At 36.1% G+C, this 15,588-nt stretch overlaps 1 non-coding gene across 1 annotated transcript; it reads left to right on the top strand.

Annotated features, from left to right (window-relative positions):
- Positions 1–241: 241 nt before the first annotated feature.
- Positions 242–348, top strand: LOC143658202 (U6 spliceosomal RNA). The gene has a single exon (XR_013163203.1). It is a non-coding gene; the product is annotated as a U6 spliceosomal RNA (small nuclear RNA).
- Positions 349–15,588: the final 15,240 nt, after the last annotated feature.

Raw genomic sequence — 15,588 nt, 5'->3', positions numbered from 1 at the left:
ACAGTCCAGGGAAATGGAACCACATTTGAAATGGGCCTGTTAGAGGCAGGCATGGCTACAGTACTCCAGAAGTTTGGTGAGCTGATGCAAGTGTAAGAGAGTGATGCAAGATAGCCATACCAACCCATGGCTTAGAGGTCCTGTCAAAGACTTTGATCTTATCCCTAAAACCCAGGTAAAGCCATTGATGTGATGTAAGCACAGGCTGATAATAATTTTTACATTTTTGAAAGACACCATAGTGCTCACTTCAGCAGCACATATACTAAAATTGGAACGATACAGAGAAGATTAGCATAGCCCCTGCATAACGATGACATGCAAATTTGTGAAGTGTTCCATATTTTTTTTTAGAAAAAACAAAAAGATCACCATAATTGCTGAATGGAGAATGGAAGAAATAGTTTGAAGAAGTAGACCAGAGGAGATGGAAGGGGATCATGTTAGGAGTCTATTGCAACAGTTCAAGTGAGAGATGAGGGAAACTGGGAACACAGCATTGGCAATAAAGATGAAAAAAAAAACAGTGGAAAGATTTAAAAGTCATTTGAAAGGTAAAATGAAGAGGATTGATGATGAATTCCATGCATGGAATGAAGAGGTGGTAGATGTCTAGGAGAATTCCTGTGTTCCTCACCAGTGAGTGGCAGATAGTGTCACTCACTGAGATAAAGAGCACAGGAAGAAAAGCAGAACTTGTTGACCTAAGCAGCCTACATTTTGAAAATATAATCTTTAAAATAAAAGAAAAGGATAACTAGAGCACAAACAGTTCTGGAACATAGCTGATTACATGCACAGAAGCTAAATTTTCTGGATGGGATAGGATGATCCATTGAAATCAAACTTGTCTCATGAAATCTCCAGGCAGTGAACTTTAGAGAATGGAGAATAGCTAAGTAGCTAAACAATACTCAATGATGAGGGCTTATCCTGGTTCAGCTGATAGCACCATGTGACCTTTTTCAAATGATTTAATCCCTGTCCCTTCACCTGAAAAGAGCATCTAAAAAAGATACACATGAATAGCAGTCTTACCACAAATGAAAGATGAATTCAGTTCTCCTAAACTGATATTTTATCTATGATATTATTTGCCCTAATGCGAAACTTTTTAAACCTGAAAGATTTATTTGTCTAACTTAATCAAATCACCCATATAATTAAAGTATCATTATCATTTTGAAATGTTAATCTACAAATAAGAAGTTCAGTTTATATCAAATACTCTTTCCAATTTTAATTCTAATGCTTATTGGTTTAAAATGCAGGCCTCTCAAACATTTCATAGGTAAGAATATTGCATTGCATGATTTCTTTGTAAAAGTCATTTAAAATTGGTATTTATGATTAATATTATTTGAGTATGAGTATTTTGTGTCACCATTAGACTGGTAGTATCTCAAAATTAATTCTAATAGTAATAGCTCAAAGAAACATTAGAATAGAATAGAAGTAGAAAAATAATGAACGTGAAATAATGGAAAATTAAAGCAATCATGCATAGATTATTATCTAAGAAATTCTAATAATGCATAACTTGTTAATGTAATAGGAAGTTGGTTAATAAATGCAATGTCATGTAAAAAGATAAGCAATAAGGAAAAATGTTTACCCTATTTAAACTCAAATTTGGCCTGTACCAACAAAAACTAATTATAATAATTTTAAGAATTTGTGAATTTTTTTGAGCATTTTGAGGACATAAAAATGGTATTTCTAAGAATAACAATATTTTAGTTAAAGATGACAATGCAAAACAGCAATGCCTCAGCTAATGAGGGAGTTATGATATGGGCAAAATGTACCAAATAAGATTATTCTTTCTCCCTGATAACTAAAGTTTAATTTAATCTTTTTTTTTGTAATTTTGACTAGTTTAAATTGAAGCCCTCTTCCGTGTATCACAGATGAGTCACAAGAAGGATGTTGGGGCAAATGCATTTATTTAAAACCTTCCCTAATGGCGAGTAGTTCTAGTTTGCTAGCTGCTGGAATGCAATATACCAGAAACAGAATGGCTTTTAAAAAAGGGAAGTTATTAAATTGCAAGTTTACACTTCTAAGGCCAAGAAAATGTTCCAATTAGAACAAGCCAATAGAAATGTCCAATTAAAGGTATCCAGGGAAAGATACCTTGGATCAAGAAGGCCGATGAAGTTCAGGGTTTCTCTCTCAGCTGGAAGAGCACATGGTAAAGATTGCTAGCTTTCTCTCCTGGCTTCTTGCTTCATACAGTTCCCTTTGGGACATTTTCCTTCTTCATCTCTAAAGGTCTCCTGCTTTAGAGATGAAAGGAGACCTTTAGAGATGAAAGCCCTTATGAGCCTCGTGGTTCCAAAATGGTTCCTTCTTAAAGGACTCCAGTAAGCAACCCCACCTCGAATGGGTGGAGACACATCTCCATGGAAACCATTTAATCAGAAGTTACTGTAGCAGGCAGGCCTTCTCCTCTTTTCTGGTTTAGCTGTGCTCTCTGTGGAAAATCCCCAAACCCCCTCTCCTTGCAGGCAAGCAAGATAAGGCATATTTCCTGGGATAGAAACCCCCTCCCCTCGCCTTTAGGAACTGGTGAAGATGCACATAGGCAAGAGAAGACATTCCTGGGGTGGGGGCCCCTCAATGGTTCAGCTCTGGGCCATTTTCAACTTAAATCAGCCAATTGTTTACCTTGTCTTTAACATGTCAAAGAGTCTATAAAACCTAAGGTTGCCCTTTGTTTGCGGCTCAGACTTTCAGAGGCTACTTGGCTGAGCCCTATGGCCATAGCAAATAAAACCTGCTTCCCAAAACTATGGATCCTTAGTCTCAGCCTGTTCTAACTTCGTGGAACATTCCTGGAGGCCTGTGGCCTCGTTCCTGGTTTTCCCGCTACATTTCTACCCACAATTGGGTGGGACACATCTCCACGGATAATCAAAAACTCCCGCCCAGCAATATTGAATGAGGATTAAAGGACATGGCTTTTCTGGGGTACACCACAGATTCAAATTGGCACACCAATTAAGTGAGCTAAATTAACAAAAATTTTAAATGAAACAATCTCTACTACACCAAAAATGTCCCAATCTTATATTCAAACTATAGAAAATGTTTATGAACATTGTGTAGGCTAAATTAAATACAGAAAATACAGCTAACCCATCAACTTTCAATTTCAGGTTTCCATGTAGCACTTTCAAAAGGAAATGGGGAATTCTCTCAAGGTTAATACTGATCCCTCAACTATAAAATTCCATATCCCAACAAATGGGCAGGATACAAGAGTGCGGGAAGCCTCATCTTAGGCAAGTTTTCCCTTTACTGATCAGTAGTGAAAGAAAAGTTAGAGAACATACCACGATATACACATAGTTGATTCTCATTATTTGGGGTGGTTATGTCCTGTAAAATCTTTGTGAACACTCAATTAGTTGAATTAGCAAATAGTGAACTATTACCCCTCACTGCCCCTCTGGTCACAACATTTCCTCAATGGATCAATACATAATCTCATTTTATGTGTGTTTCTCTTTAAAGCTAATTTGTCTTTTACTACCTCCTTAAATTTGAATACAATGATTCCCTAGGTAGTACTTTGTTTCAGCAGCCTTTTAGAGATTCTCCCCATTTAACCCCATCTTGAAACAGTACCATTGCTTTTGGAATATTTTAGAGGAACATTTAAACAAATCTCCAAACAAAAATTTAACCTAATTTAATTATAAATCATATTGGGAGGTAGGGATCAGGTAATTAGTGTTCATGAAATAAGGTGTTGATTCAATAACATTGAACTCATGTCAAACAGCATAATAACTGATACCTGAACAAGTTCATCTAACATATGTATCTTCTCCATAAGGCACATCACAGTCTTCTTGCATTTAGGAAAACAGATAGGACTTCACAGGCCACTCCAACTTTTCACCACTCTGTGCATGTCTACAATTGTCAGTGAAAGCATCGCAAATACTGACTTGAGAGTTATAAATAATTTTTAGCCAGTAAGTAATTTCACAAATACACAATGGGTGAATAATAAAGATTGGCTGACTGTATATATATATATATATATATATATATATGTATATATGTATATGTATAGAGAGAGTGTCTTGAAACCTGTCTTCCAAAACTGAGAGATATGGCCTTGATGACAACCCAATTTTCAACTGTGATCAAGGCCTGTGCTAGGAAGAAAACATTCCTACCAAGAATATAGAAAGCCATTCTTTGGCCAGGAACCATTATATTCCAACCTTTTACCAAAGAACATGGCTTACCAAGAAGTGGGAGATAATCTGACTTCAAAACAATAAACTGGCTATATTGTCATCACAACAGGATACACCAAAATCATTTAGCCCATTGAACAGGGGTTACAACAATTTCAGAGAGAAATTTTGATAAAACAAAATTTCCAGATTGTGGCTTTACACTCACCCATCGCTCTTAAGCTGCAAATATACAAAAGGAGAATGTATGCTACCATCTCCTGGCCATCCAGATCAATTTCTGAGTGGGGGATACAAAAAACAAACAAACAAACAACAAACCTAAGTAGAGCAGCATTCAAAAATGAAGGAAGGAAAAAGAAAAAATCCTTGGGATTTACACAAAAATTCTGGAAGGAAAACAAGAAAAGGAACATAACATTTAAAATAACAGGTGAAGATGGAATTTGGGAAGATTTATTTTAGAATATGAAATGAAGTTTTAGGGTAAAACTATTTCAAACTTTCAAATAAATTAAACAATGATTCATTAAATAGGAAATTGAGAGCTCCCCCAGAAATAAATAAAACAAAATCTGGCAAGAATGAAGAAAGAAATTCAGGATAAAATAAACTAATGGCATGACCAAACTTAAAAATGAAGCTCATTTTAAAAATGAAAAAGAATTCTATAAACTTACTTGCAGATAAAACCTTCCTCCAAAGGAAAAAGAAACAAGCCAACTGCAGACTTCTCCTTCACAACTTTAGACACTAAAAGACAAGGGAACGATATCAACAGACACACTTGTACTTTTGTCTAGTGTGGTTAAAAAGACAAGAAACAATCCTAGAGTAATGACAATTTTTTTTTTTTCCTAGCATGGGCTGGCACCGGGAAAAGACAATTTTTAACAATGTATACAACTCTTCTGGTAAGCCCTCTGCCTGATTTTGGACTTTGCCCCAGGTAAACCCCATTGCCTGATGCAAAAATGCAAGTGATTAATTCCTAGAGTGTATGTCCAGTTCAGGGTATATAGCCCTAATATTTTTTTTAAGTTATTAGTGTTAAGAAAGCTTTCATTAGGAATATTGTAGAATTTGTTGGCACTGTACTATGTGGGACATACCAAAAATAGCTGAAGTTTTTAAAGGCTTAAGTGTTTTGGACATGATCCAAGTGCTTTATCTGTATTAATTGAATCCTCACAGCAACCGAATGAAGTGGGTACTATATTATCCCCATTTTATAAGTGAGGAAACTATGCATGGAGGCAATAAGCAACTAGGCCAAGATCAAACAGATAGTAAGAACAGGCATAACATTCAGGGCTTGTGCTTTTAAACGCTGTGCTCTCTTCAGAAGGTTTCTTCTGTTTTGGGACATCATGTGTTCTATCAGGAGGACGGAAGTATTTGAATTGCCTAATGAGCCCTTGGTTATGAACTTTTTCAGACCAGAGGCCCAGTAAAATTTGTCTTTGTTTCTCCAAGTCCAACACAGTGCTTGGGAGATCCCTGATGTTCAATAAATGTGTTAAAGGAATGAGTTAATAAAGGTCCCTCAAATGTCTGCCAGGTTGGGTTTCTGGTTTTTGCTAATGGCTGTCTAGATAACTTAGACCAACTCTCCCTCTGAAAACAGCCAAAAAAATGGAGCTAAATTATAGAAATAAAATCTTTAAAGCACAGAACAAACAAGATAATAGAAATTGCCTGGCCACAATTGAAGTGAAAATGGGAACCCAGAAAGATAAATGGGCATGAAAACTACTTTTTCCTGGAAAGCATATGCTAATTTTGGAAAATTAAAACCTTTTGTTTGATTACCTTGCTGGATTAAGAAGATAGAAATCAAAGCCTAGAGCTTTCAAAGTGGGAGGAATCAAATAAGAGGTAAATTGGAGACCTACGTTTAAATCCAAAGGTTGAGAGGGAACCATTCCTTGTTCCTATAGTCTTATGATTCTGGACATCTATGAATTAACCCTGATTTAAGATGGTTGTTGATAGTAGTGACCAAGGCATTTGTACTTTTGGAGGAAGGTACGTTTATCCTTGACTTCAAGTGATACCTATACGTAACTTTCAAGGGAAAATATTTCTATCCATTCGAACACAGTCATGCTCTCAGAGTAATGAAAGATACCATGAACAAAATAAACAGAGGCAATGGACAACAAAAGTAAAGTTACAAGGGCATTCCATATGGGAATTAACAGAACAACAAAAAAAAATGTTTAACTGTATTTATGTGATTTTAAGGGAATAAAATGCAAGGTTTAAGTATCTTCAGTAAATAAGAAACTATTAAAAGTGATGTCAAACTGGTTAGAATTTGTAGAAGAGAAACAAAGAAAATAAGAAAATATAATAGGTAGTTTTTTTTTTTACCTATCAAATTGACTTTTTAAAAAAACTTACCTGATATTCAATGCTGAGAATGAAGAGATGCATACTATCTCACATAGCTGGGGGAGATGCACATTGGTACAACCCTTCTGGAAATCAGTGTTCTTAAATGTACCGAGAACTTTACAGTTCTTTATACCAAAGTCTTCAATACTTAAAGAGCACAGTCTCAAAAGTGGGGAGAAGCAATATTTATTTCAAAAGACTTACAGGACTTATCAGCCAAATTCAAAATGTGATCTTTGAAATTCGAAATGTGGTCTTTGAGATAGGTAGTTTTAAAAATGTACTAGACACAGCCAAATTAGATTAGTTAAATTAGGAGATGGGCTTAAATAATTTATACATAATATACTTTGGGGTGACAAAATGACAGCAAGCACTGAAGAGGAGTAGAGAAGACATCGAGGAAGGAATGTGAAGGTGTGTTATATGTTTAAATCAGTCTTCTTTCAAAAGGAAGAAAGAGACACTGGATTACAGATAATACTTGGAGAGGTAATAAATAAAAATTTTCCCTAACAGGTAAAGGAAACAGAGCCACAGATTTAAAAAACCTCAAAGAATTCCAAACAGGATTAAAAAAAAAAAAGAGGGTATATCAAAGCAATTTGGAAAAAAGGGTGCATTTTCTTTAAAGGATTGAACTTCACAAGAGCAAAAATGGAAACCATAAGATAGTGAACTTATATGTTTAATGAAGCAAAATAAAATAATTGACAATATAGCATTCTATATCATGTGAAAATATAGTTTCAAAATAAAGGTAAAATAAAAACATTTTATAACAAATAAAAACAATCAAATTTGTTATTTGTAGAGAACATTCTTATGATATATTTTAGGCGGGGGAAATTATTGAACTTAAATTTTTGAGATATGAGCAGAAATAAAAAGCAAAGAAATGTGAAAGTATACAGGTCAATTTACATTTATTTTTATTTGTTTTATAGTATATGGGTCAATTTACATGTGTTTACATTTATTGGTGTTGGTATTTAAAAACACCAATAATAATGTTGTTTTGAGGACGGCAAAAGTGGATGTGTAGAAAACATTGCAAATAATTACATGATACTTGGAGAGAGTTACAGTGTTCTGAAGTCACATGCTGTCTTGGAGGATGTAAAGTCATTGATTTACCTTAGACTGTGATAAATTATAGATGCATGTTCTAATTTGTAGACTAATTACTAAGAAAAGAAATATTTTATAATTTGTAAACTACTAGAGAGAAAAAACTGAAATGACAAAAGCAATACCCAATCTGTACAAGAAGGTATAAAAAGAGAAATAGCATACAAAGTTTGTGGTTTAAGCTGAATGAGGAAAAGTACAGATTTGAAACAAAATAAGTAAATAATTACATTAAATGTTAGTAAATTAAATTTTCCAGTTAAAAGACAAAGAGATTAGTTTTCTGGATTAGAAAAATATCTGATTACGTGTTACTGAACAGTCATCTAACATAAAAGGATACAGAATGGAATGGAATAAGATAAATTACGCAAACATTAAACAAAAGAAAAGGCAGTAGCTATATTAGGATCAGACAAAATAGACTTTAAGTTAAATAATTTTTTTCTAGTGATAAAGAGTTATTTAGTTAAGCCTCTAGTAACAGAGAATACCTGATCAAATTCTTAATATCTTAGAAGAATTTTCACTTTTTCTTTTATGTGTGTAGATTAAACTTAATTAAATGGTGTTTTGTTGAATGTAAGTTAACTTTACATGGAAGGCTGGTGCCTTTTTTTTTCCTTTGGATGTATGGCAGAGGTGATATTTCATTCTCTTTCCTTGTGAGTATCCCTGTATTATAGCAACAGTTGTTGAATTTTTGTTTAGTTTGGTTTTTTCATTTGTTTGCTTGTTTGTTTGTTTGTTTGGGAAGTGCATAGGCTGGTAATCAATCCCAGGTCTCCTGCATGGCAGGTGAGAATTCTACCACTGAACTACCCTCACACCCCCTGAAGGCTGATGTCTTTTGAGCTACAGTCCCCCGCTATTTAAAAAAAAACATTTTTATTGAGAAATCTTCACACATACAGTCCATATATAATATACAATAAATGGTTTACAATATCATCACATAGTTGTATATTCATTACTATGATCATTTTTAGAACATTTATATCACTCCAGAAAAGAAATAAAAGAGAAAAAAGAAAAAAACTCATACATCCCATATCTCTTACCCCTCCCTCTCTTTAAACACCAGTATTTCAAGCCACCCAATTTTTTAGCCTTGATCCCCTATTATTTATTTATTTGTTATTTTTTTTTTTCATCTGTCCATACCCTGGATGAAAGGAGCACCAGACACAAGGTTTTCACAATCACACAGTCATGTTGTAGAAGCTATATCGTTATAAAATCGTCTTGAAGCATCAAGGCTTCTGGAACACAGTGCAACAGTTTCAAGTATTTCCCTCCAACTACTCCAATACACCATCAGCTAAAAAGGGATATCTACAGAATGTGTAAGAATAACCTCCAGGATAACCTCCAGACTCTGTTTGAAATTTCTCAACTACTGAAGCTTTATTTTGTCTCATTTTTCTCTTCCCCCTTTTGGCCAAGAAGATTTTCTCAATCCCATGATGCCAGATCCAGGTGAATCCCAGGAATTCTGCCCCATGTTGTCAGGGAGATTTACACCCCTGGGAGTCATGTCCCACATCGGGGGTAGGGCAGTGGGTTTACCTCCTGAATTGGCTTAGAGAGGCCACATCTGAGCAACAGAAGAGGTTCTCTACAGGAGACTCTTAGGCATAATTATAAGTAGGCTTAGTTTCTCCTTTGCAGGAATAAGTTTCATAGGGGAACCCCAAGATCGAGAGCCCAGCCTAATCATTTGGTTATCCCCACTGCTTGTAAGAATATCAGGAATTCCTCAAATAGGGAAGTTGAATATTTCCTTCTTTCTCACCAGTCTCCCAAAGGGATTTTGCAAATACTTTTTTATTCACTGCCCAAATTACTCTGAGTCTCCAAATATGTTAAGACGTGCTTATATAGAGAACCACTTGTCTGTACAGATGTCTTTAGAACAGTATTTTCCACAGGTTCCCTGTGTGAATTTCTGTGTGATATTAGTAAAAAAAAAAAGTATTTCATGATCAGTTAAGTTTGGGAGCCCTGCCTGAAGAAAAGCACATATTCATTCTCTGCCTTCAAATTATGGCCATCCTTGATTTGGACACAGGATAGGATTATATTTTCTGCCTACCTGATATTAGTTATGGCCATGAGACTATCTTTAGCGAAAACATTTTTTTTTGTATACTGTATGGTGGGGTCACATTTCATTCTTTTTCTATGTGAGTATCCCACTACTGAAGCACCATTTGTTGATTTTGTTTGTTTGTTTGTTTTTGTTGGTTTCTTTATTTTGGGACATGCATGGGCTGGGAATCGAACCAGGATCTCCTCCATGGCAGGCAAGAATTCTACCACTGACTTACCCTTGCACACCGAGCAAAAACTTTGTAAGATATGTTTTCTGCTGATGCATATGTCAAGATGAAGCATCCATTAGCCAGGGTCCTTAACCATCAGCATAGGCTCCCATGTTAGCATTAACAGGGTACATGCTTGGTTGTTTTAAGCCTCTGACTTTTTCAAGTTGTTTGTTACTGCAGCATAACTTAGTCTATTTTGACTGATAAAACATGTTAGTTTTCATGCTATTTCTGTCACTACTTGTCTGGGAAACCTTCAAATTCCCCAACATAAGGCTTTACATTTTAAAATGATAAAGTCATTTTAGATTACGTCCAAGATCCTATTCTATGAATATTAGTGTGTCAATCCCATGCAGGATTGTGGCTATTTTCCTCTGAGCAGAATAAAGGAAAACACACCAGGCACAAGGACTCAGAATGTCTTTCCTGAGGCCTGCCACAGTCTGGGAAGCTCTTCATATTTCCTTTGATGCAGTGGAAAGTTGTATTTATCTGTCTTTTCATGGGACTGTGAGCTCACCAGGAGCAGACGATGTACCTCACTCATCTCTTTTACTTTTTATTGTCATGAATTCACTTATCTCAAACATTTTAAATGACTTGGATCTGGAAAGTTGTACCCAGAAGTCTTACACAATTATCTCTTTTAATTTTGGCATTAGACACAGAACACTAATTGGGACCTATCTTCCAGGGTTAAGCATTGATTCATTGGCTTGAGACTTCCTGTACTCTAACCACTTAGACTAAAACATACACCATGACTAAATGGATGTGCTTGAGAGCGCCTGCAAAGGCTGGCTAATTATTTTTGTGTTCAGAGGAAATGAAGAAATATTGGCATATTACAAAACCTTTGTTTGTTGAAAACCAGAAATCAAAATGTCTACTTGTATATGCTGATGTATACATTCAAATCCAATTCCACCCTTGAGATATCTTATAGCAAGAATTCAGTGAGTCCTAAACAGTTTCCACATTTAGTCCTTTATATCTCCTCAGGCCAGTAATGAAGGCCTCAAAAACATACTTTTAGGTTTTAGTTTTTAAAGGCTTTCAGGGAGAGTGATTCTTCAATCTTCTGTGTTTTCTTGGCTTGCCATTTAATCACCTATAAAGTTGAGAAATTCTTCCCTTGTTTAACTGATCCCATGCTATAATTTAATTTGACCATTACTGCCAATTTTGTCTCAGCTGACCAGCATCCTCTTTCAAATGACTTTCCCCTTGTTTGGGAGCTGCTAATGAGTTAAGCTTAAGAGTGTTTAAGCTACCTCCTAGTGAAAAGGGGTACCATTTAAACTCCTCAGTGGGCAGGACTTCTACAACCAGGTGTACTGCAAGTTGGTCAAAGATGCTGATAGATGTCTAAATGGGATCCAATGCTGGGATGCTGGAATAATTTTTTGTTTCTTAGCAGTATGCTTATTTTGGGGGCCTGAGAGAAGCCCATATTTTTTTCTTTTACAAAAAAAAAGCCAATGTGATTTCTATTGCTTCAAGAAGAAAAGATAACTTAGGTTGGAATAAAACTAGAAACTGATGAGAAACACTCCTTTGTTTGCTATGAACAAATGGCTTATGCCTTGGTTTAACTTCCTAGTTGTTAAATAACATAAAATGGATTGGTATTTTAACAGGAGTTTATTGGCTTAGGATTTCAGAAGCTAGAAGTCTTGTTTCTTCCTTAAATCTTAATGACTTTAAGCCATTTTAGAACAATGCTAGGAATAGTCTTATCAAAATCAGTTTATGGTTGTGGTCCATCCTAGGACAAAATTTCTGTGCCCGATGGGACTTTGAAACCTAGAAAACAAGTTACCTGCTTCCAATAATACAATGGAAGAAGAGGGATAGGATAAGCTTTCCCATTCCAGAAGGGAGGAATTGAAAGGAAAACAGGAATCATGGGTCCCAAACAAGTCTGAAATGCAGTAAGGCAAACTCCATTAGATTTCAATGTCTGTGAGTCATCTGTGGCTTGATTGCTCACCCTACAAGGCTTTCTGGAACCATGACTCCACCCTTTCCAAGAGCTTGTATGGCAGCTCTGCTCTCCATGAATACTGGGGTGTAGGCTTCATCCTCTCTAAGCATTGGAATGGTGGCCAATCTCTCCACCAACATTTGGACATAGACTCCACCATCTCTGAGCATAAGTTGGTGGTACTTTCCCTGAAAAATGGGGCACAATGCCCACCCTTTCCAAATGTCAAGGCAGATGTCCTACCCCCCTACCCCCTCCAGAGCAAGAGCAGACTTGACCTTCCCACACATATGAGTAGGCCCAAGGAGATCTCTTGATTGAGATTCAAGATTTTCTTGGTATTTGCCATTCCTTTTTCTACTCCCTTTTAAGCAAGGGCATGTCCTGAGTGGTCCAGCTATCCTAAATCTGAGACTGTTATATCAAGGGTGGGAATTTACTTTTCATTGACTTAAATGCTCCCAGAATATTAGGGAACCAAATTCTTACGTATTAAACTGCTTCTTGTTACTTACTAAGACAAAATTTAGAAATGCTATTAAATCATTTTTGTAGGCAAGAATCACTCATGAACCCAAAACTACACCTGATTCATGTATTCACGAATTTAACCAAACTCTACTCAGATTTGTTTCATATTACCTTTTTTCATTGTTGAGATAGTGCATTATTATTTAGGATATGTCCCATATCCCTTTTTACTATGAAGATTTTGAAAATCAACAAATGGAGGTATAATAAGTGTACTGGTACTAGTCTGGCTCTGGCATGTTGCAGCCAGACATAGGGTAGCTACTGTGAGCTAAATATCAGTGTCATCAATAATCCCACATCCACCTATAAGTCCCACAAGTATTATAAGCATAGACCTGTTAGGCAGGTTAGAAAATTAGCTGATGATAGTAACTTCAGAATTATCCTCCCACATCCTAAAGGAAAGAGAGATAATTTATGATATATACTCCTCTGAATTTCCATAGAAATTGATCTTTCATGGCTGTTATTTTCCCTTTTAATAGTCTATTTGCTGCCACAGCTTCTACTGCTATTTTCTGCTTTGAATCCACCAGGGTTTTTCTCATTTTGCCTTTTATTCGTGTTTATGTCAGTCACCATAAAAGGCCCCAGACTGCCAAGTCACCCTTCATTATCATCAGTTCAATCATCATATTTATTTTCACACCATTTTATTCTGCTGCCTTCTTTCCTCTCTCCCCTACCCATGAGACTCATCTACTCTGCTCTCTAGAATTCACAGTTCAATATCAGCACATATCCCTATATATCCTATATCTTATGGGAGCACTGCTTTTACCTTCCTGCTCCAAATGAACTCAGCTCCCCCATGTTCTTTCTCTCATTGGGCCTGGAGTTGCTAGGGTCCTCCTTGTCATGCCATTGTCCCTCCTTTGTTTGAAAGAAATATTCACCTTTCAATATCATATCTTCAGGATGCAAACCACTCACTGCTCCTCATTGTTACTGCTCAACTTCCAGGGTCATCCTCTTTAGATCTCCATTTTTTAGCTCTGGCTCACAGTTGTGCTCTACCACACTACTTCTGTTGCTGATTTTAATTCTGTTGATTTTAATATATATGTACATGACCCTGCAGAACCTTGAGTCCTCTTCTTTCCTTATCTTACCTGCTAGGTTCCAAGGTCAATCTTTGGACTTTGCATTTACCGATAACTGCAAAATCTCTATAATCTCGATCTCATTAATCACTCTTCCTGATTACCACCTTCTATCTTTCCAGGTCACTTCCATCACTTTCAACTTTCCTGGGCCCCTGAATCTACTCATTCCACTGATTTTCATTATCCTTCATTTCTTTGACGTTTTCATTTCTTTATCTGGTTTAAATTTCATGGTCAATAATTACATTCAATCTTTTTTCAACATGCATCTTTTCCTTGCCCTTTTTATTGCTTTGTGGTACTGTCTTGGCAATTCACAATCCTGATTAAACCAATTTTTCTCCATATCCTACACCTGGTAACAAAGTAGCAGAACATGGATGCAGAGGAAAATATACCATGCTGATGGTCTGACTGTAATTTCATATCCATTAGCCTCATGTGGACCATCAATGCTGCTTGGCAATCCTATTTCCTTACTCAATTTATTTTCACATTCTCAATTAAGACCTTTTTACATATTCTTATCTCTCCTCAAACATTCAACTCCTCCTTCCCAAATGAACTATTTGTTTTCTTACCTAACGCCAATTTCTCCAAAGAATCCATTTTTCTTCCTATTCAAGGGCATCTCTTCTTCACTTCTCTTCCTCCCTACATCACTACTTTCCCTATCTATGCTGAATTTTTCCTACCAGTACAAACTTATTGTTTCATTTCCATCTAAAAACTCATTTTGTCTGCACTTTCGCCTAGAGTTACTAGCCCATTACTCTGCTCCCCTTTAAAGGAAAATTCCTTGAAGAGCTGTTAGTACTGTCTCCAATTCCTCTATTTCAACCCTTCCTTAAACCCTCTTTTGCCTTTACTACTCCATCAAAGCTTCTCTTTTCAAGATCACCATTGACCTCCATGTTGCTAAATCCAATGGTCAATTCTCAGAGTGAATTTATATGACCCTTCACTAGCATTTGAGCCTTTAGTAGCATTGAACATGCTTTCCTTTTTGATACATTTTATTTACTTGTCTTCCAGGGTACTACACACTATTGGTTTCCTTCTTACATCATTGGTTCCTCCTATTCTGTCACCTATGCTGAATCTTCCTAATCTCCCCAACCATTAATAGTTGGAGTGCCCCAGTGCCTGGCCCACAGAAGTTTTCCCCTTTTTGGTTGTTGTTACTTTAATGGTGAGCTCATAAATCTTATTACTTAAATTCCATTTATATGATGATGACTTCCAAATTTCTACTTGTAGCCCAAATCTGTGCAGTGAACTTTAACTTGTATTCCAAATGCCTTCCCCACATTTCCATTTCAACATTTCCACTTAGTGTCTGAAACTTAACATATTTGAAACTAAATGTGCAATCTAAATCAAAGTTCCTTAAAAAATCTATTCTGCCCAGTTTTCCTGTCTTAGACAATGATAAATCCCATCTTTTTACTTATGCAGTCCAAAAACTTTATCATCATCCTAACTCCTCTATTTTTCTTACCCTCTCAAATCTTCTTCAGAAAATCCTGTAGGCTCTACCTTCAAATATATTTATATATCCAGAATCTGATTGCTTCACGTGATGTTTGTTGCTACTTATTCAATACAAGACACCATTAGTTCTTGTCGCCTCCTGCTTCCCTCTTTGATTCCTTACAGTGTATTTTCAAAGAATAGTGATCTGAATAAAATTTTCCAAGGTGCCCTAATTCTCTCAAGATTAAGCTGAATCTTTCAAGTATCTGAGAAGCTCTATACAGTTTTGCTCCTGTTACTTCCCTGACCTCTCTACCATTTCTCTCTTAATTATTTAGCTCCAGCCACTTTTGGCATCCGTTTTGCTCCTCAAAGATCTTAGGCATGCCCCCATCTTAAGGCCTTTG

The sequence above is a fragment of the Tamandua tetradactyla genome, chromosome 15 (genome assembly GCF_023851605.1).
Source record: "Tamandua tetradactyla isolate mTamTet1 chromosome 15, mTamTet1.pri, whole genome shotgun sequence".
Classification (NCBI taxonomy): Eukaryota; Metazoa; Chordata; class Mammalia; order Pilosa; family Myrmecophagidae; genus Tamandua; species Tamandua tetradactyla.
This window is presented reverse-complemented; position numbering and strand designations above follow the sequence as displayed.